Consider the following 22,798-nt stretch of genomic DNA (forward strand, 5'->3'; position numbering starts at 1 on the left):
TAATATAAGTGAGCCGGGTTGAAGGAGACCTTAGGGGTCCGCAATATCATCCGCGGGCAGATACAGAGAAGGCTGCAGCAAAAGGATCCTCCCCCAGCGCGTGCTGTGCTCCAAATCCAGCTTCTTCATCCAGGGAAGATCATGCTCCTTTCTACCCGCACAGGTTCAGAAATCAACCAAGTCCATGGCTGTCTTGAACAAAGAGATTGCTGCTCTGAAGGCTGATGCTCGTTCTGGTTCTCCTGAGGTCTCACGCCATGGCTACTTATGTGGGGAAAGAAACTTTGATCACGGGCTCTTCAACCTGCAGGTTTCTGCCCTTTTCTTCCTCCTTTGCTCTGTCAGGTGGTGGGAAAGAAACAAGATCCACTCATTGGAAACAACCTGACAAAGTCAGGCTGGAAATAAAGACGCTAATTTTTTAACAGCAAGGGTCAATAACTACTGGGACGATTTACCAAGGGTTTTGGTCGATTCAACATCAATGGCAATTTTAAAATCAAGACTGGATTTTCTTTTCGTTTCCTCATAAAAGATATGCTCTAATTCAAGTGAGAATTAATTCAGAGAATTCCTGTAGCCTGTGTTATGCAGGAAGTCAGACTGGATGATCACAATGTTCCCGTTAGGCTTCATAATCTACGAATTTAGGGGCCGGGGGCACCAGAGATAATTACATCAGGAGCGGAAGAGATTAGCGTGGCTTGGCTTGGCTTGGCAGAAGCTTACTCCGCCTTCCCCCAAGCTCTTTTCATGCTTGGGGAAGAACAAGGATGAGGATTCACCCAAACATATAGTCTTGCTCTGCCCTTCCACCCAGCAGTGCAACATCAGGTAGGCCAAGCAGGACAGCATCTGGCCAGGTGTTCCCCAACCCTGATCCAATGCCCCCAGCTAAAGGTTTGAGATGCAGGGCTCCTTGGGAAGCACCGAATACCACAGTGCAAAACCCCTGGCATGGGCGTACTATCAATCACACCAAAACCACCGTGAATCCAAATCGAGGTTCACAAGGCACCACGCAGCTCTGGATTGCCCCTTTCTCCATCTCCATCTCCCTGCTGGGCAAAGGTGGGAGAGAAACAAGGCATTAAGAGACAGCAACCTTGCAGAATGCACCGCACACTCTAATTAACACGCCAGCCGCTGACTGAACACTAATGATGCCTCTTAATCTCCTTGCCTGCATTTGCTGAACATGGCTCAGGTGATGGCATGAGGGATTTGCATTTGCAGGAAAGATCCCTTCTCTCTGCACGGGTGGGCACACGCTACAGGCTCTGGCGCTTTGGAGCCAGGCTCAGGCTCCGAGGGCTGGTGAATCGGGGGGAGGTAAGGGGTGCCGATGGCATCAAGACTTCTCCACCCCAAGAGAGCAGATAAGAGAGATGGAATAGATCATTTGAACCTGTTATTCACCTCCATCATCAGGATGCAAGGCCTGTTCTGTGCCATAGGTGCAATCGCATAGGGAGGATTGAAAAAATACCCTGCAAGAGGCTGCACGATGCTTATTAGAGCAGTGATAAGAGCTCAGTGCAGCATGGGGCACCGGTGGGCCTGAATCTGCCTGAGCAAGGGGATTTGAAGCCACCAAGTGAGCAGATGCTGCGTCCGTCCCCTGCTTCTCCCTCCAACAGCTCCACTGGAAGCTCCCTCCCACAGGCTTGAAGCAGTGCAAAGGCCTTTGGTCAATGGCACTTCAGGGCCTTCAGCGCTCCTGGCACAAGGACAGGCATCGCCAGCAGCTCAAGCTTGACAGCAACCCCCATTGCAGCAATGGACCCTGTCCTAGGAGGGCTCAAAGCCACGTGCATGTGCGGGGAGGAGAGATGGCAGGTGGCAAACGGTCCCCACGGAGTCCTGGCAACTCAGTGGTAGGATGCTGCACTACAGCACCTGCATGGGAGACGCTCCGCAACGTTTAGACACCAGGTTCAGCTCCCCCCACCCCGCAACATGTAAATATGGTCAATATGATCCTTATAGGAACAGCCAGAGCTAGCAAAGCCCCATCTGACTAAAGAGCAGGGGGTGGCTGCGTGGGTAAGAAACAGGCCAGGGACCACAATAGCCCACTCCTATTCTGCACAGGTCACTACTATGCCTTATTTCCAGAACCACAAAAAGGGGCAGGGCTAGGGTTTTGAAAAGGAGGTTGCAGAGTGTGTGGCAAATCATCACATATAGCACAGCACATTTTTCTCCAGTTAAAGGAAAAACAGATGCTTTACTAATAGGCTGTGGGGCTTGCACTATATTATTCAGTTTAAGATCAAAGTAAAACAAATATAACCAGCGGAATGTGGTTAGTTTACTAGATGATATATAAAGCTTTTAAAAAAACATAACAGACTGGGAAAAAAAACAACAGTCAAAAGATACAGTATCATTAGTGCTGTAGTGATTATAATTAAATGTCCGTCTCTTACCCAGATCCATAAAACAAAAATCAAGCCTTACTGAGCACTTGACAATGCCTACAATACTTCACTGTCAGTCATTTCTGCACCTGAGTTAATATTACCACACCTGAGTTAAGGTTTTTAGCTAGAGCTAAAAAACAGTCTGCAGGGCTGTGAACAGAAGACAGAAATTAGGAATGGCTAACAGACAGCAAAATTGCAGAGGAAAAGACAGGTTGAATAGTGGAACATCAAGACGTTCAAAAGGAGAGAGGATTGTTAACACCTGTGGAGTGGAACGAGATCAGCAGGAAGCGAGGAGATGATAATGCACCCTGAAGTCAATGGACTGCTTCATTGCTACTGGACTAGAAATGCTGCTGCCCCTGCCAGGCAGGTAGTTTTAAAATTTGGGTGCAGCAGGAATCCAAGGAAAGGTGCAACTACACCACTACCCCCTGCAAATCTGCCCCGACGGTGCTTATACCACTCCCCTGCCTGGCAAGGTGAATACATTCATGCTTCCACATGCCAAGGGAGCTACACAATAATGTTGGCAGAGTAGCATCTACACAGTAAGTATTTGGGCATTTCTGACTCTGGGCTACCTGGAACAAGGCAAGACGTGTGGTCATTTCTGCTCTAATGTGATCCAAGAATGGGCCAGGGTGTAAGGGTATTCATCCCAGTCACCCCATCCTTACCATGTACGGTGCCTGGTTTTGTAATACACGGGCAGCTCGTCAGCCTGGGTTGGGGAGCGTTCATACATGTGACAACAGACTGCCAGGTACGGAGGTCTCTGGGCATGGCAGTTCAATGATCTTAGTTTTCATATGCCTGAGTGTCATTGCTAGGGATGGGCTCCAGGCACGCAGCCCAGCACCTCTAGCTTTCTCAAGAAAATAATGAATAAGATTCATTGGTTTTTAAGGCTAAATGGAGCACTACGACCGTCTACTTTGACCTGCTGCACAGAAAATCTCACCCAGCGAGTCCCTGCAGCAAGCCTGCTACTTCCAAGGGAATGAAAACACCTCTTTAAAGGCTTCCAATTTTGATGTAAAGATGTCAAAAGGAGGTAAATCCCTCACATCCCTAGTACACTGTCCCAATGTTTAAATTCATCTTGCTGCACAAAAAGGTGCATGGGGGGGGGCTTATTTCTAGTCTGACTGTATCTACCTGCAGCTTTCAGCCACTGAGTCATGTTCTGCCTTTGTCTACTTCATCAAACAACCACCTTCTGCTATCAGAAATCTCTTCCCCACCGTAGGTACTTGTAGAGACTGTAATCAAGTCACCTCTCAACCTCCTTTCTTAAGCAAAACAGATTGAGCTTTAGTCTCTCCCTGTCAGGCAGGCTTTCCAAATCCCCACCTGTTTCTGCATCTCCTTTCTTAACCCCCTCCAGTTGGCCAGTGCCCTTTTCCCAGCCCTGACAGCAGACATGGATGCGATGTCCCACATGGTCTCATGGATGCTGCGTGGTGGCATCACCACCTCCATACAGGGAATCAGTAGTGACCGAAGGACTGGACGGTCAAAAGACAGCATTAACTCTCATAGACACCTCTCATGCAGCAAGCCCACGGCCCTTTCCACCCAAACCTCCTACCCAGCCTTGGCGACTCCCCAGGCAGCACTCTTGGGCGCTGAACATGGTGCTGGCCAAGTTCAGACCGTTATCCTAGCACAGATGCACCTTGTACCTGTAGAGTACAAGCATCCCTCACAAACAAACAAGCAAGACCGGCAAAGGCACCGTATGGCCATAACTGTCTACAAGGGGGGCTTCTGTTGGCACAGGCACTGGCCTGGGCTCTCGCCTCTCCAAACCCCTGACTGACAGAAGTCTATAGTACAGACAGGACTTCAACGCTACTCGGTCCTTCAGGTCCTCCCACAACCCTGACAATCTCCGAAATGATGAGCCACCTGCCTCCGTGAGTCAGCAAGACCCACCCCCCCCCCCTCCTCGCACCTGCTAATAGGGTGCACAGTGTTAGATGCAGGCTGGGAGCCCGCTGCAGGCTCGTATCACAGCACTGGAATATGAATGCAGGCGTAAACTGCAAACACAAGCAGAGTTTGGAGGAATTTGGACTCATGGGTTTATCCCGAGGCCTTCACCGTCCCTATTCTTAGCACTGCCCGTTGGAAGCTAAAGATTTCTGGAGTTTTCACCGGGCATCAGAAATAATCTGTCACAGACAATGTGTGAGCGTTGACATCTTAAGACAGGAAAGATGCAGATTTCTGAACTGTTTGCAACACATTATGGAAATACATTCTTAGGGACTATTAAATATGGGGATTATTGACTGGATAAGCAGCAGCTCAATGGACTAGCTTGCAAATATGTCTTTAGACAATTCTTAAAATGCAGATTAATTATCTAACAGACCCAGTTGGTTTTTTGTTTTTTTTCTCTCCCAGAGTTTTTAATGATCTGTTGCATAAACAAACATCCAGACAGTTTTGTGTGCATTTGCATTGGCTGCAGTCTTCTTCCGTAACAACACAGTGACTGAGACGGAAATCTTATTTAACGCTCTGCAGGAATTATAAGACACAGGCACATCAGTTCACAGGAAACCGGCTCTCTTCAAAGACCATCACTCAAATCCTGCACCAACATCCTTAGTCCACGTTCCCCCAGCCTCAAAGCCTGGGCCACGTTCAGCTGCACCATGTCTGTTAGTGTTTTAAATTAACAGAGTTCAATTCCTGAAATGGAGGTTTAGGACTGAGTTGTCTCCCTTTCCAAGAGAACAGGCTGGGTTGCATCTTGCAGCTGTTTCAGGCTTTCTGTAAACTCAAGGCAACATCATTGCCTGGGTTGAGGTTTCAAAGCTTTGGAGGTGTTAAGGTCAGAGGGGACCGCCGTGATCACACCACCTCTTGCACCATACAACCCCAGAACCATGCCCAGTAATTTCCGGATCCAACCCATAACTCCTATTTAAATTAAGATGCGCCTTTTAGAGAATCCAAGATTATTTTAAGAATTACCCTGGACGGAGAATTGACAACCACAGTTTTTGGTAAATGGTTCCCACAGTAAATTATCCTCACTGGTAAAACTGAATTGGTCTCCCTTCAAAACCAACATGAAGAAATGTCAGTGAAAAAGGTGCTGTTCTGACAAAGGCAGGAAGTGACTCAAAAATGGTCCTCAACATTTTTTCATTGGAAAACCTAAAAGTCTATGGCTTCCTAGAAAAATAATGTGCGTGTGGGAATGGACTCCAGCAAGTACTGAAGTACTGCCCCTGCAAAAACCAGGCTCAAGCCAGTTTAGAGAGGCACCCAGTGTTAGTGAAAGAGTTAGGCGTGGGGTCTAGCATCTCCTCTTTCACCGGGATAAGTTGGTTATCAAGTGCAGTATCCTGTTATTGCAAGCACCAGGTCTGCGTCGTAGCAGACCTTTCATAAATTGATCAAGCCCCATCTTAGGAGCAGTTGTGTTTTAGTGCCCCGAAGCCTTCAGGAAGGCTGCTCCAGGACCTCCTGGCTCTAAAACCATCTTCTCATTCCCAGCCTAACCTTATCCCTGGCCAGTTCATAATCATTTCTTTTTGTACCAACGTTGTCCCTTACGCTCCCCCAGAGCTCCTGTCCCCATCCTGGTGTTTACTCCCTGATGCATTTAAAGTCAGGGAGCAGATCCCCTCTCAGCCTTTGCATTGCCATCCCAAGCAAAGCTCCTCCCGTGTCCTCTCATACAATAGCCGGTCTCCGGTCCCTTCTCCACCCCTGCTCCAGTCTGAATTCTGGACAACCAGGACATTCCCAACGAGGGCTTTGAACAACAGCACCCACCCTCCCCTAGGACCACCTCAACCAACACCTCTGGGCATTGCAGTGATCAAGCCGTTTGCTGCCCAAACCCAAATCACATGACAGCAACAGGAAGGAAAAGCTCCCTGTTCAAAGCAGGTGAATTCACACAGAACCAGAAGCCCAAATGGCCAGGAGTGGGAAATTTCTATTATCATCATCACCACGTTTTGCTCACAGGGGCCAAGACTTCAGATGACTTGTTTGTGCCCAGACTGAATTTTTGCAGACTCCTTATAAACCTTTACAATGCAAGGTTTCAAAGGTCATGACAGCACATCCATTACCTCTAGGCTAGCTAGGGATTGCCACTACGACGTATTCCCCTTATTTGTGCATAATGAACCTAAGACAAAGCTTCTTTGCTTTATTTCCACATTGGTGTGCTGGATGCTGAGCTAATCAAACACCCAAAGGTGGGGAAGGAGGAAACGTCTGCATCTGGCTCGCTCTCTCATGGAGGATGCTAATACATTCTGCAGAGTTTGAAGCAGCGAGATCTCAGTAGAGATGCAAATCCCCCTGTGCTGGATGGCTCACCAGGTGCTCAGTTGAAACACTGCTTGGATATTACATTATGCAGCTGCTTCCTTGCAAAGGATGGTCAGAATAAATATTGCAAGTCTCTGCTGTCACCTGGCTAGGATCTGATACATGGATTTGCAACTGAGCAGAAACATGAATCGTCTAGTCCCGCTAATCTCCCTCCCCCATCGGAAACACATTTAGTGCCGTTAAAGAAGAACTCCTTCCCCATCAAAGCATGGCAAACCCTTCCCCAAGCTGCTGAGCAGGAGGCAACTGTGGCTCTGCAATGCATAAGAAGTGACACACACAGTTTGCATCTTTGGCTTTGTCTTCACTGCAAAGCAAAGGTGCGTTTTCATTGCGGGCTAACTAACAGAGGTCAGTTTTTTTCCCTGCAAAACCATACTGGTGACCTAGCTCTATAGGTTTATCAGGAAGTAAATCTGAGAAAATTCATCTCAATTCATTTTTAACCAGAAGTCATGCTTAATCTGAATTAAAGCAGCCTTCATCCAAAGTGAATTTACTTTTAAGCAATCCACGTTAAATATATACCCGTCAGTTAATTCAGGACAAGTTTCCTGCACGGGCCTGTGCAGACAAACTCTAGGCAAGGTCAAACCACGAGACGGGGGGCCAGTGTTGTCCTCATCTCATTACACCATAGCAAGACATTTAGGCATCTCATGTCCTCTGAGGTTTTACACCGAGATCACTAATGGGCAAAAGCAATCCTGCTATCACCCTGACAGCTCTTCAGGGGCGAGGATAACAGTTCATCCTCCGAACCGCCTAGCGAGGGAGTTCAGTTGTAAAAGGCCTCCCCCTCCCCATCCACAAACGCTCGTCCATGCTCACAGCCGGGGACATCTGCACCCAGGCAGCTCTTTGCACTCCTGCCCCTTCCCCCAAGGCAGTGATTACTCCACAGCAAGACACAGGTCCATGGAAAAGGCTGCGGATTTGGCACCTTCAATGCCGATCCACCGAGCACACGCTGCCCTACCGGCCGAGCACAACAGGACGGACCTGTTACCCCAGCGAGTGCAGCATCCTGAGCTCCCAGGAGAAGCCTCTCTGCTTCTCTCCAGCAGCACCACCTGCTCATCCATGCCCCTTCCCACCCCTGTGGCAATCTATGACCAAAGCATCCCCCAAAGAAAGACTACTGTAGTTATGGGGAAACCGAGGCAGGGAGTAGGAAACTCGCACGCTGCAGGCCTGTGACAGAGCCCAGCTCACCAGACTCCAATTCGCCTCCCTCCCCCTTTTTCACCATCTTCTAGGCGGTGTTAATCCCTGCTCTACACGGCGCCCAAGACTACACGGTGTTTCAGAGGCCGGTGTCTGCTGCCGGGCGAGGTCTGTCAGGGCTCCTTTCCGTTCGCACAGCACCAAAACACCCGCCGGCCTGCGAAACAGCTGTTGCCCACAGCGAAAAGCCGGCTTCCCCGAGCAAACCTCGCTCTTGCCACCGTGGCTCCAGCTGATTCGCAGCCCTCCCGCATCCGCGAGAGAAGGCTCCAGCTATTTGTGCCAGCGCACGTTACTTGACACATTTATCCGCGTTAAATCCCAGCTGCCGTCGTGCCAACCAAGCCCCAGACGTGCTTAAACCTGGCTGCCGTGTCTCTCGATTTTCCTCGGTGTTTAGCAACCAAAGTGAGCTCTTCCCACCAGCAAAACTTTCACCTGCCCACGCTCTTGCTCGCTTCCTCCTCCAAATCATGACGTGCAATAATGCAAAGCCCTCCCCACCCCAACTAATTATCCGTCTCCCCTCTACTGACAGCCTCACATTACACGTCTCTTTTCTATGGCTTTGCTAGTTAAGCTAGCACTAGGCTTTGCCCTTTCACCTGTAGCTATTTATTTCCTTCAACTGTCTCTGATGGAGGGAGCTCTGAGAGGCTCTATGGAAATCCAGATACATTATATGTTCACCGAGTCATCCACTTCTGTTGTACTAACTTGCCCAACAAGCCATACCGAGGTAAAGACAACACCTCCCCGCCCCTGCCCATATACCTCGTTATTCCTACAGGTCCTGACACCGTGAACCTGAAGGCTAGACGCGGCCATGTGTCCGAGCCGGACGCTGCCGGTTGGCACAGAGCGCAGGTGAGATTCACCAGCCTAATTTCTCGGGCTGCTCTCAGACCTGCTTTACATGGCCTTTTCAGGCCTCGCATGCCGAAATCGGCCCTGCTCCAACAGCTCTGGCTTCATCAGTCTCACCCCGTGTCTGAAGCCATTCTGCATTTGCCATTTGAAAGTTAATATGGTAGATCCGTGTTAATGTCCCTGCCATTTCACACTTTATTTACTTCAGAGCTCTCAGATGAACCATAAGGGTCCTGCTGATTTCGAGCACCCAAGTTCCTCAAGTTGCTCCATTACTTCCTCTTCAGAGCCCCATCGCCATTCATTTCCTGCGAATGGGAATTTCTCCAGCATCCTGATTAAAAGAAAATCACTGCGCTTTCCCTTCCCATTCATCTTCCTCTCCAAGGTGCTCTGGAGTAGCTGCGCTCGCCAAGGCAGCCTTTTGAGGGGTCTCAACACTTCTGTAGTGCGTTGCTTAATATCACTGGACGTGTAATACCAGTTCTCCGGCTGGCTTAGTGTCCTAGCCAGCCAGGCCTTTTCTGGAGCTGTGCTCCTTGCATTTCTGTTTCCTCTTCAGGCAAGAGTTTCCATGCCGTACAAATCAATACTAACAAACTTGCCCATCTGAACCAGAACAATTAACGGATGCAGCACAGGAGCGGACCTCCAAGCTCCGAGGTGCTAGCTATTTGTAGCACCATCCCCAGCTTGCCCCCCCTCCCCACCACCACCTCTCACTGCCTCAGTTTCTCCTGAACGAAAAAAATGGAAATGAGGACGCTTATCCTCTCCAAAAAAGCACCTCAAGATCTATGAAGAGTGCAGCGGTTTTCAACTTGTTGCACCTTGCATCCCACCAACCATTTTGTCCAAAAATGGTCCCACCGTGATAGAAACAAAATCCCACTTTTCCCAAGAACTGTATTTTTACATTTACATGCATGTTTGATTTTTATTAATTGATATATTATATATTAATATATTATCAATCAATTCATTATATGTTCAAATGACTTGAAGTCCCACCTACACAAACTTTGTGTCCCACTGGTTGAGGGCCTGCACCTTCTTCCTCTTCACTAAAAGGAGGCTGCTTTCCATTTGCACGGGTTATTTCTGCATCCTGAATTACACAAAGCTTCTGGGCCTTGAGTGACAAGCTCCCTAAACAGCCTCCAGGCCACCTGCATCACTTTGAAGGTTGGCTTGTTTCCCTTTTCTACCCACCAGCCTGTTGTCTAACGCTTTCAGAAGCTAGCCTTAGAAAGCTGGCCACCGCAACACCATCCTTAAAAGGAGTCGCCTTTCAAGCTGTTCAAGGTAATTGTGTTGTGGGGACTGGCCTCGTGGGGCTGCTAAGCTCACGTTCTCATCTATCACGGGAAGTTAAGTCCAGAGTTTCTACCCTCCTCTGTAGGCATCAGAATGAGCTGCTCTAAAACGCGGCTCTTTATTAATAACCATAAATTGTCCTTCCAATCCAGGGCCAACGGACCATACGGCAAGTTAATATTGGGGTAGTTAAAACTGCTCATTACCTTGCAGCAGATTTTGCAACTTCTTTCATCCCTCAACACATTGAAGTTCCTTGTTATTCAGCCGCGAGGTCCTGAGCTGCACTCCCACAATTATGTTAATATTTACATTAAGAGGGCTTTATAAGCAAATAAATGTAATGCGGTGGCCTCCTCTGCACCAATATAACCTTGCGTTTGCACCTGAAGTTTCCTCCCTGGCTAACAGAGCTTTCTGTTCCTGCATAAGCCTTTTGTCAAGGAATCACCGATACTGGATCGATTCCTTCGTTGCTCTCCTCTTCCTTGGAGGACAACCTCAGTCTCCACCCACCTGAAGTGTCAACACAGACCTCTCAGCTCTTTGCATGTTGGCTCTGAGCTCTCGTGCCTGCAATGGAGAGCACTTCTGGAAAGGCTGTTGGATTCACCTTCTGTCTACCGGCCACAAGACAGAGCTGGCTAACAAGTGCCGGGCACCCGCCAGTCCACCCAAATCAGGAAGGGAGGAGGGTGATGGGCACCACACGAGACAGGCTCTTTGCCTTCTGCTCTTCATTTCCCTACAGAGCTAATAAGTAGCATGAAGACAGCCCCAGCCCATGCAGTAGCTGAGGGCAGCTGTCCTCTGGGACTTCTTTTGTCAGCAGTGAATACAAAAAGAGATGAAGAGGCTGGGGACATAAGTTGAGAAGACCGACTCCTGGCTAAGGTAATTAGGAGCCCTGAGTTCAATTCCCAGCTCTGCAAGACCCACGTGACCTCACTCTCTCTGGCTCCACGTCTCAGTTCTTCTGCAAAATGCAGATAATAGCCCTTGCTCGCTCTCTCCCTCGCCTCGCCTGTATATTAAGGCTGGAAGCTCCACGGGGCAGGTTTACTTTATTTCATCCCTAGACCGGGATCCCTGATCCCAGCTACTACATTACTAATAACTTGGAAGTACCTGAAGCCCGTGGCTGGGGTGGAGAATACTTGCTGGTAGCAGAGCCACATCTGGCTCTTGAATAGGGTGATAATCATAGAGGACAGCCTGGCTGTCCTCTATTGAGAGGAAACCGGATGCCTTTATTTTCTCTTCAAGAGAAAAATAGAGGACATAAAGGCATCCGGTTTCATAGCAATAGAGGACAGAGTAGCAGAAAACAGGAATGTCCTCCAAGATGGCCACCCTATTCTTGAATGATTCAAATGGATTTGGACCCAATTTGGCTAATTTGACCTAGGACACACCAAAAAAAAAAATTCTTAAAAATACGCCCCCAAAACTAGTAACTACAAATCATAGACATGAGGCAGTAACACTTCTCTTCTGTCTCCCCTACCCACTTCTATGCTGCCTGCTAAGCCTGAAAGAAGTCCTTTCTAAGACAAAGCAGATAGAAACAGGCCAATGAGGGGATGGGTACTGAACCTCTAAGCCAGGGAAAGCAAGCGGAGACACCCTGCCATTCCCCCTTCACGTACCATGCCCTAATCTAGCTCCAACCCCTTCCTCCAATTTCCCTGCTCCTACCGAGCTCAGCAGGGGCTGGAGGGCGAGTGTCTCCTAGGACTAGGCTAACGCCAGCTCCACTTCAGCCTCTCGCTCTCCCTGCAACGCGCTCCTGGAAAGTTTCTTAGTATCTGGTTGCCTGTCGGCTGATTCCCCTAAATAGCAGCCAGCCTATTTGATGGGTTTCTCTTGCTAGCAAATTCTCTCCTCCCTACCAAAGCCGTTTGCGCTTGCTGGTCCTAAATGCACACTTGCCCCTTCAACCATCTTCTCCGGTTACTTTCTACCTCCCTACTAGCTTCTCCTTCCCATTCCTGCAGGGCACAGGGTCTCTCCCTTCACCCAAACAAGATAATCTCTTTCCAATCGGAAGCAAACCTCATTCATTCAGTGCAGGCTGCTGACAAAACCTGCCGTCGAAGCAAAGGGACTAAACGACTCCCTTCTGGAGCCTTTCTTCCAGGAAAACAAGACAAAATTAAACAAAAAAATTTTAAAAACGGCTTCCTCCCCACAGCCAAGAGCGTTAAGCAACGGGGCGTAAGCCCCTCTGTGGCAGAGCAGCACCAGGACTCAGTAATGGATATGATCAGGATTCAACACGAAGTTTCTAGGCATAGACGGACCCCACGGCTTTCCCTGGCCCAAGGCTAACCCAGAGGGAGCGCTGGCTGAACAGGTGCACGCTGCTCTGCTGTAGCACAAGGAATCAGCACGTACACGTGATGGGGTAAACGGGGCTTCTTGACACACTTTACCAGCCTGATAACAAGGTAGTTGCCAGGCAGTTATGCACGCGCACCTGCCTGCCGCTTCCTTTGATGTACTCCCTGAAGACCAACGCCCTGAAAACCTTAAATCATTTGCCAAGCACCCCGCCATCCCCAGCCCCTGCCAGCTCACCCCGCTTTGATGGACCGCCCCAGCTTTGTTATCCTCGCACAGACGCTCATGAAAGGGACTCCAAGTCGGCAGTGACACAGTCACTCGCAGGTGCTGCAGACAGCAGCTCCGAAACCTCCACGCAGAGCAAAGCATCAGAAGCAAGCTCTCCCCTGGGGTAGGAAGAGATTTTGCTGCCTAAATCCCCCCCGCCCCCCGTTGACGCAAAGGCATCTTCTTCTCTTCTGCTGCCCACGGGAGGGATGGGGAATCATGGTCACCTGACCTCAGCCTGTGGCTAATTAATGTGGAGGTTTTTGTCTTCCTCGAAACCGTGCTGCCACCCCTACCAACAGAGAAGGGGCGTCTCGCCATTAAGGAACTAGCGTACAAAGAATTAATACAGATTACATAAGAAAGGGTCTCTAAGAGTTTTGTCTGCCTTGTTCTATGCTGCCGGGAGACGCTGAGCAGACAATGTAAACCTATTTTATCCCCAGAGCGATGGCTTTGACAGCGTAAGTGTCCTCGGTCACCACAGTCCATTCAGCCCCGGTCCAGGGCCGAGAGCACCTATGCCCCCAGCATGGACCGAGACGAACGACTCGCTCCACTTGTACCGGTGCGCGCAGCGCCTGCTAGTAAATTCCAGTCACTGCCAAATCCAGACTGCCTCGGTGCACAGGTGAAAGGTTTTATAGCTCATTACCGCCAGCTCCCCTAAAATATACAGCAGTTACACCGATAGGCACATGCTAAAAACAGGCTCGCATCTAGGCAGCATTTAAAACTCCCTGCCTGGCACTGCAGGAGACCGGCTGCAGATTCGTCTAAGAAAGCCCCTTTCTAGTCGGGCATGAAACGTAGCAGAGGAACGCCGGGGCACGATACACGCATCCCAAGTTTCATTAACATATCAGGCTCCTACCTGCACGCTCCCGGGCTCAGATGGCTCAAGGCGTGGGTAATCCGACTAGCCGCTGGCTCCTGCTAGCGGCTCTTCGAGAAGGATGCCACAGCAGATGGGAGGTTCGGGCACCGGCTCCTGCTGGCAGCTAGGACACAAGGCTGAGCCTTGGTAGCCACCACGAACAGGGTGTGCACGTTAGATACTGGCTCCTGACGAAGCGCAGAAGACAAGACTCTCGCCTGGAGGATGCTCAGGCAACAAATCACAGGCACTGTCTCTGCTGGAAGATGCTGCTGCAGGGTATGGGCACTGGCAGCTGCAAGGAGACTTTCCTTTGGATGCTACTGAAACAGGACAAAGACACTGGCCCCTGCTTGAAACAGGAAGGAGAGAGCCTCTGTTTGATAAGACTGTAGCAAGAAGCGGCCTCCAGATGCATTTTGGAAGGGAAAATGCCCTGGTACAGCAAGGGAAGGGCACCTGGACACTGCTCCATGCCAGGTGATGGGAGGCTGGAGCAGGATGTGGGCACTGGACATCAGCTCCTGCGGGAAAAGGGGCAGCACAGGATGCGGCAGCACAGCCACAGGCACAGCCTGCTGCCTCCTGCTAGGGGCTGGGAGGCAGGACACAGCTCCGGCGCCTCCACCAGAGAGCGCCTCGACAGGGAAGGAACAAAACACAGAAAATTAAACAGCCCCAGACCGAGTACTGTGTTTGGGGGGTAGGCTTGCTCTCCCAGGGGTCGCGACCTTGAGGAATGAATCCTGCTGCTCCGGGGGAAAAAAAATCAACCTCATTAACGATGTGAACGGCGCAGGATCTCCGGGAACTGGGCGTCCCCACCCCGAAAGGAAAAAATAAAAGCTGGGGAGCTGCAGGGCATGTTTGAAATGATGCATCTCTTGCCACACCAGAATAAAGTTGGGCCTAGGGAGGTTTTCTGCATCTCCTCCCACCCCCTGCCAAGTTACACTGTGCGTTTCCTAACGAACAAGGGTCTGCATGAGCATTGTAGCTGCCTCGCCAGGTCCCGCTTCCTGGCCACACACACGTGCCACGAGGCACGCGAGATGAGAACTTCTCCGGGAGCAATTCCCCCATGGTGTGACACTACAGGATACAACGGAGTCGCTCTATGCCTTATTTTCTTCCCGCTACAAAACCCAGGAACGTCTCCATTTAAGTAGTTGCATTCGTAATATGCAGGCACTGAAACACCCACGGGTGGGTTTACTCCAAGCATCCCTTTCAGCCAACTCCGCTCCTCCACACTGCGAGCGTGCCACGTACTTCCAGACAACCCACAGACACGGGGGGAGTGGATTTAAAGGAATCCAAGGACCCGAGTCGTGCCCTCCCTGCTGAATTTCGGCTGCGCTGCAGGCCGGGCAACGGAGCTGGGAAATTTGCAACTCTTGATCCACTAAAGTATTGTGGCCGCAAACCATCTGCGGCAAAGGCTGCTGGGATGTCACGCAAGAAAGAGGGGTTGCGATGGTGCTGTTGGCAGCCTTCCTGCACTGGGAGGCTGTGGGTTTTTTGGTTTTGGTTAAATCACTGGAAAGGCTTCGGTGGCGAAGGGGGCTGCAAGTGGCGCTCCTGCCAGGAGCAGCGGTGGGGGGCTCTTCCCGCGAACCCCCGGCGCCAAAAACTTGGAGCAGGCCACGAGGTGCGGCGTCGGGCACCGGGCGCGGGAGGGCACAGGGGGCACCCACCGAGGCAGGAGGGTGCCCACAGCTGGCGCGGCGGCCCCGCTCTTCCACCCCGGCCCCTCCCCATCCCAGCCTGGTCTCTGGGCGGGTTGTCTATTTTGACCAGCAGGTATTTTTAAACCACCCTCAGCTGCCTCTTTTTCCCAACCCAGACGATTCAACCCCCTCCAGGGGCTTCCCCCCCACCGCGGCCCCGGCTCCTTGCACAGCGCCCGGGGGGCGCATCCCGCCGCGTCCTACCTGCGCGCTCCGGGCTGGGGCGGCCGCCGGATCCGGGGCTTTTACCGCAGCCGCCTTCCTCAGAGCCGAGCCGCGCCGAGCCGAGCCGCGGCACAAGCGGGGCCGCCGTGCCGGGCGGGCGGGCGCGCGGGCGCCACGGCGCGGGCGGGCGGGGCCCCCGGCGGACACCGCGCGAACTGCACCGGGAGCGGCTGCTCGCCTCCGCCGGCGGAGGAAAGGCAGCGCCTGAGGGGGGGGAGAAATGCGAGATTTGGGGGGTTGGGGGGGGGTTTTGAGGGGGGGATCCGCTCTGTGGTGTCAGACCGCCCCTCCGCCTGTGCGTGCACCAGCACGGCTGCCCTCCCGCCGTGCGGGCGGCCTAGCCCGCGTGCTGGCTCTCTGCTGTTGGCGGATACGAGCCCTTTCTGCCTTTTTTCTCCCCAGTTCGCCCGAGGGGGGCCAGGTGCGGGGCCACTCGCCCCCCCCGGTGCCCCCACAACGATGAAGCCTGGGAGACGCGCGCGAGGCCTGTCCTGGCCCCGACGGCGCGCCCGGGCGTGAACGGGCTGCTGCGGCGCTGGCCCCAATGGCCGGAGGGTGGAGAAAGAAAAGGAGCCAGATTTGCGGCTTGGTTCGCAGCAGAGAGCGGGGAAGCCCTGGCAGGGGTCACAGCCATGGAGGGCTATTTGCTCCACAGCCTGGCACCTCCCCGCCCCTGGCTCTTTTCGAGGGAGCCTACGTGTGGTTTGTGCAATGAAGAGTCCTTCGACGGGGAGCTTCCTCCTCCCTGCAGCCGCTCCAGTGTGGAAGTCAGCTGTTGAGAAGCACGCTTTCGTTTCACAGAAGGGGCTCGGGCGAAAGGCTGGCTCACAGGAACAAGCCAGGCCTCAGAAAGGGGACAGCTGAAGGGGCAAATAAGGCCGAAGAAACCTGGAAAACGGTGATTCACAAGAGCCTGGCTAAGCGGGAAGGGGAAAAGCAGGCAGAGCGCACCCCACAGTCCACCGCCAGGATACGTAGCCAAGATGCTTACTGAAATCAGAAAGGCGCTGGGAGGAAAATCGGATGAATACAAGGAGTTGTGGGAATAAGGAACTTAATATATCCATTTCTAAGAGCATAACTTGCGTCAGACCACCACTCAATCTTCTCTGATCCCCTGGTTGACAGCTGTAGGATAACATACCTCTATTTGTAACAGCTGAAATTTGTCAAGCCACATGGTCCGTACTAATTGTGTAATAGCTAATACTCCCAATGTCCTGAGTAAATCCCCACCATGGTTGTCCACTTAGGTGCATACTGTATTACACCCCTGAACACTTAAATTACCCCTGCACTTCCACTTCTTTTTGCCTCTCAAACTGTCATGTAGTTTGGCTGCACACTGTTTGAACAGCTACATTTAACACCAGAGGTGGCTACATTTCAGCAGCATAAATAAAGCTTGCTATATAATAGTTGAATTCATGAAGCACTGCAAGATTTTTGAGGGGATAAAAGGAAGACATTAGAGAAACTAAGGTATCTCATTTGACTGAAATGTAACAAAACTCTATTGTATAAGTTCAAGGGTTTCCCCCTCCCCCTCTGTAATGGGCATAATGATTTTTATTTTATTTTATTTTTTTTACTAGTAATGGAACTGTCCAAATTGCATAATTTTACAGAAAGGAACAGCTTTGAAGGGACTCTTGCAGTGTAGTAAGTATATAATGGTAGTTGTAAAAAAAAAAAAAACCACCACAAAACCCACTTATATATTAGACAGCTGGAGACAGATCAAATGAGATAGATGAATTGTGTAAACAAGGAACATTTTGTGAGCTGAAGGAGTAAAAAAGAAAACAGATTCACGTGTTAAAAGAGGGCTTGCATTGGAGAAGAAAGCCTGGCCCAGATATCCACCATTGTTTCCACAGGTGAGTCGCTCTACTCACTGAGTAGTCCCATTAGGCCACATATTCAGCTGATGTAAAACTGTGCATCCTCCTTGGAAGAAATGGAGCCAGCCTGATTCATGCCACCTGGAGACCTGGACTAAGAGTACTACTCAGCTAAGTAAAATTAAACCCATATCAGGATCATATCATATCATATCATATCAGGATCAGGGTCTAAGAGCAAAGAAAATGTACCAAACTAAGCACCCGAGAAGGCTGCCACTGATCTTTTTTTTTTTCCTTCCCTGCAGTGGTTTTTAGTGAAGCAAATACAGGTTTACTGGGTACTTCGAATTTAAGTGCTTCATAGCAGGGACTGTGGTCACTGCACTCAGCACAAGGAGGATGAATCCCCAGCTGAAGCTGATGAGCTGCACCTCGCTGCAAATTGTGGAGAGGCCTCGCTTTCAATGCCAGCTTGCAGGCACTGCAGCCCAGGACTACGTTCAAAGCAGAGGCCAAAAAAGCACTGTATCTCCAAATCTCTCCTCTCCACCTGCATATAGGCCTGCAGCCCAGAGATTTGGGCTGCCTGCCAGTCCACTTGGCCTTCCCTAACCTTTGAAGGGTTATTTCTGCAGTCCCAATAGCAATTACTTTTAACACATGAAATAACGTTAGCTAGAACGGAAGCCAAGAAACAAATCTTACCTGGCAGTGCCCAGCATATGCAAGCTTCTGCACGCTGACACTCACCACTGAACAAGCAGTATATTATTTTAGGTTATTTTCTACCACAGTGACGCTTGGCAGCCTTACACTGCCGTGTCTTGTAGCTTCATTGTACAGAAGGGAAACTGAGGCAACAGGGATGATGCGACTTGGTCCCAGTCCCAAAGGGAGCCTCTGGCAGAGACGGGGATTGAATGCAGATCTGAGCTTTAACCACAGCAGTCTTTACTTTCTGAAGAAGAATAACAAACGTGCCCTGGACTGTCTGTGCAAAATGTTTATCTCAATTCAGCTCTGCAAAACTCCCGATTGTCTGCTGTTCGTTCCCTTGTAATTATCGCCATCAAAAGATGTTTTCTTCTGTGGCATTCACTCGTACAGAAAGAAAAATAAAAGCCATCATAAAAAAAAAAAGAAAAGAAAGAAAAGCCCTCCTCTTTAAATGGAGTGAAAACACAAGAATTAAAAGGCTTTAAAAAAGAAAAGCAAAGAATGAAATTGGCTTCAAGCAGCCGAGTCTTTCCGGGCACACTCTGGCCTGAAAAGCCAGGAGGACCCTCATATCCTATTCCCCGCTCAGCCACTGACCTGGAAAAAAGAGCAAGGACTATCAATTGCTGTGTTTGCTCCGTGCTTACCCCATACTGCTTACAGATCTGCTCATCACCTATGCAGCCATCTGTATAGCAGAGCGAAGGTGGACAGCAAAGCAGCGACTGATGAGGAAGACTGAGGCTGGAGGAGCACGGCACAATTGTCCTCTCCTGAAATGCAAAGCAAGTGTAAAACTCATTGAAATAAGCCGCAGAGGTGCAGAAGCCCAATGTCATGCCCTAAATGGAGAAGCAGATGTGGAAAACGGAGAGAGATTGTCTGGAACTAAGGAGACTGGCAAAAGCCAAAACTGTTCCTGAAAGGAAAAGGAAGGAAGGAGGGAGCGAACGGTGTGAGACGCAGAACGCTGGCCTCAGGCTCGCCCAGCCAGGAAGAACAAATTAAGGTCAAAATGTTTGGTCCTTCATTTTCAGAAACATCCAATAATTAAGAATGCCTCTGTTTGGGGGCAATGTTTCTCGAGACCAATTCCAGAGATAGAGAGCACTGGCTTCCTATGAAAGTGTTCCTTCAGGCCCAAGGGGTCGGCCCACGAATGGAGATGCCCCAAATCAGCGGGTCACGCCCTGTCCTCTCTGAAACTTGGCTCACCTCCTTCACAAGAAGGTTTAGCATTGATAGTCCAAGGGGAAAAGCACAAGGGACACTGGTTCAGATCCTCAGAGCTGGTGCAACTCTATGAAGCGCACTGCCCTTGATGGAAATACCAATAGACCCCAATGGATAATCTAGCCCATTGATTATAACAGTCCCTTTACTATTACACCACAACCAATCCCAATGCTTCAAACAAACAAAAGCCCCAGAATAAGGAAAAAGTAAATTGTGCAAGTAAATACTTCATTTAGCATTTTCCTGGTTCTCTCCAACTATAAAACCCAAAAGACTGACTGGAGGTGGTCTCCTATCTGTGTGCAGGCAGCTGGGTAGTTCCCTCGGCCCAGGAAGGGCTTGCTGCCACACCTGAACTTCTTTCAGGGCACACTTTTATTCTTGAACATACAACTCTGAACAGGTGTCAAAAACAAAGCACCTCCCGGGACTCCTTTGCTCTTTCTTCTCTCAGTGCTAGGAAACACAGCACCCACTTTCTCCTCTGATTCTTCTACTTCAGTCTCCTACAGGAACCCATCTCTCATCCAGCCCTTTCAGGCCAGATGTGCTGTGCTTCACTGCAGCACTCCCTGGCACCATGTCCTCCAACAATCTTACATCTCCCAGACTTGCACGATTCCCAGAGCTAAGGTTTTAACACACAAACACACACAACCCTAACCATCCTAACAGTTAGCAGCACATATTACCAGTATTACCCAGTCTAACCAAACCCCATCTCTGAGCAGCTTCTCTTGCTGTTGAAAATGTCCCAGCACTCAGTTTAACTATAAGTGGGTGAGGATGAAAAAGCAAAACAGCCAAATTAAGGCTTTTGAAGAAGTGCTCATCTTTCTATAGGTAGGAAAATATGGCCAGATGAGGCAAGGCAAACAGCTCTCAATCAAAATTAGTGCCGGATCTGTGCAAAATGGGTACAACAACATACAACACAGGTTGTATCGAAGAAAAAAGAGATACCGGATGGGTTCAATAAGTCGACCTACACAAGTATTTCTACATTAACCTTGGGCACGGGGATGAAGCCAAGCAAAAAGCACATGCTGTAGTACACCCACGATAGAGACAGTGTTATCACATCTGAATATAAAAGACATGGGAAAATGAGCTCGGGATAGGGATATAATTGATGCCATTTGACTACTACTGTATGCATCCGAGAGGTGCAGGAAGAATGATGATAATGAGTGAGCGAAGGGTCTTTTGAAACCTCAAAGCCTCTTAGAGAAACTGCTTCTTTATGCACGGGATTACACACAAAAGCCAGAGATACAAGTTTCAGTTTCTGGGGGTAAAATGTAGATTAAGGCCACACGGTACTGAAGAGGCAGTTTGACAATGACGTTCCTGCCTTGATCAGTCAAGAGACCCGAGGATACACGGAGGAAGGGTAGTGAAACCTCCTTTTGCTCCATGCCATCTAATTAATCTTCAGAACTTGGGAAGGGAAAGGGAGGAGGTGTCCAGGTAGCATTTAAATGCAAAATGAACTACAGAACAGAAGAGTTTCACCTCTTCATCATTAGAAGGGTCCAAGGAAGAGCCAGACCGAGTGACTTTAAACTACAACCTTGTAAGGCAGAGAAAAAGAGGTACTCCAAGCTGGAGGCGGCGAGGGGAGAAGCTTGTGCTGTTTCCAGTTAAGAAGTAGGACCCGTTCTGAAACTCCAGAAGAGGGGAGGAAAAAAAGCCCAAGAGCTCATTAATAACCTCGAATAACAATAACCTCAGATAATATGAATTAATCGCAAAAACCTCCAGAGAGCGCAGATAGAAATGTAGATTTACTCTGCCATCCATGGAGCTCCATTTAATACAGTTTATTCAGCAGCGACGAGTAAATATCAACAAGGAGGTTAAAACATTGATCAGGGAAAACGCTTCACACTGAATAAGCTACAGACATCTGGAAACAAACACACCAGTTAAAAGAAAGCGGTGGGGAGATTTAGGGTGCTTTATTCCACTGAAAGCCCAACCAATGATTTGCAGCTGTAAACTCCCATCTGCCAGGGAGGGAAGGAGAAATAGATGCTCTCAGGCTGGGGGAAAAGGAAGGAGGCAACTGTCAGTTGATTGCTTTGTTTTATGGAGCAATGCGAGAGGCTACGTGCATAGTTATTTCCAGCAAGGACTGGGTCTGCGCAGGACACACCGTTTTCAAAATTGCTTGTACAAAGGTAGCCAAGTCAGTTAATGGGGCTGGAAACCTATTTGCAAAGCACTCAGCTGTGAAAGGGGCTTGCAAGAGGCTCCAGGATTCATTTGCATGGTGGCAGCAGGACTTCCCTGATTCACTGCTGGCTGCTTCCCTTCTCAGCAATGCTCTTAGCCCACTAACATAAAGCACACAATCAAGGAGACCTTGTCTCCAGCTGCAGTAACTGTGACCGGGGTGCCCTCTTTTTGTCAAACCAGGAGGCTGCATTGACAAAAGGCCAGGTGCCTGCGAGCTGCCTATGAACCCGGGAACACATTTTTGAGCTTTTCTTTTGACCTCTGGTAAAAGGTTCCTTGATAGAAATCAATGCAAGTTTGAATTCACTAGCCATAAAACCTCAGCATTAAATCTCCTCCTGGGTTTCCAGGACAGAGGGAAGCACCCATGGCCCTTCCCTTCAGGTCACTGTTACAATCCTTGACCCGCTGCTGCACTCCTGCTAACAAGTCCAGAAGCCTGAACGTCGCACTGCTGGGCTCCAAGTCTTCAGACTGTCGTGCACAGAGGAAGAAGCCCTGCTCCTTTCAAATCTCTCCTGCCCTGCAGAGTGGATTCTCATGAATGGCAGAAGTCCCCCTCGTCCAAAAAATAGATAAGTAAATATCCCCCACCCTTTTAGCAGGGCAAGAGCGCTCCTAAAAAGGCTAGGACTGTGGTGCATTTACTGTAGGGTCCAGAGGCAGAAATAAATCAGCAGAAAAATAAGTATCTGGCCCCAAGCACCCTCTGGTGGGGAAAAGCAGTTTCCACCTTCTTTTTCCAAAACGAAAGAGGCTTCAGAAGTACTGAACATGCGAACAGCGAAATTCAGACACACACCAAATGCCGTGCCCCACCACCCCCGCCTCGTCCATTTGGGCACTCTGTCAACTGTTCACCGTGCTTAAACTGGGCACATGAAAGCTTTCCACTTCCGTGGGACGCATCCTCACCAGCTGGGCCTGTTTCTCTGTTGAGGCGCGCGCTCACATACTCATCCGCCCAGCTGGCAGGATTGCATGCTGGGGACTAGACAGCTTTCATTTGAGGCCAACTTTCATCAATATTTTAGGAAAAATAGCCACATCGACTGGTTGACAAAGGGAAAAGGTCATCCTGCAGACAGGCTGGCA

The 22,798-nt window shown here is 49.9% G+C and overlaps 1 protein-coding gene across 1 annotated transcript in view; it reads right to left on the reverse strand.

Annotated features, from left to right (window-relative positions):
• The window catches only part of GRIK4 (glutamate ionotropic receptor kainate type subunit 4), a 285,803-nt gene extending 270,041 nt beyond the window's left edge, over positions 1–15,762 (reverse strand). The window contains exon 1 of the mRNA XM_090027057.1: positions 15,642–15,762. The gene's annotated coding sequence lies outside the window, so the exon portion shown is untranslated. The remainder of the gene's footprint in view (positions 1–15,641) is intronic.
• Between the last annotated feature and the right edge of the window lie 7,036 nt (positions 15,763–22,798).

The sequence above is a fragment of the Crocodylus siamensis genome, chromosome 14 (assembly GCF_052110815.1).
Source record: "Crocodylus siamensis isolate JL-2025a chromosome 14, ASM5211081v1, whole genome shotgun sequence".
Lineage (NCBI taxonomy): Eukaryota > Metazoa > Chordata > Crocodylia > Crocodylidae > Crocodylus > Crocodylus siamensis.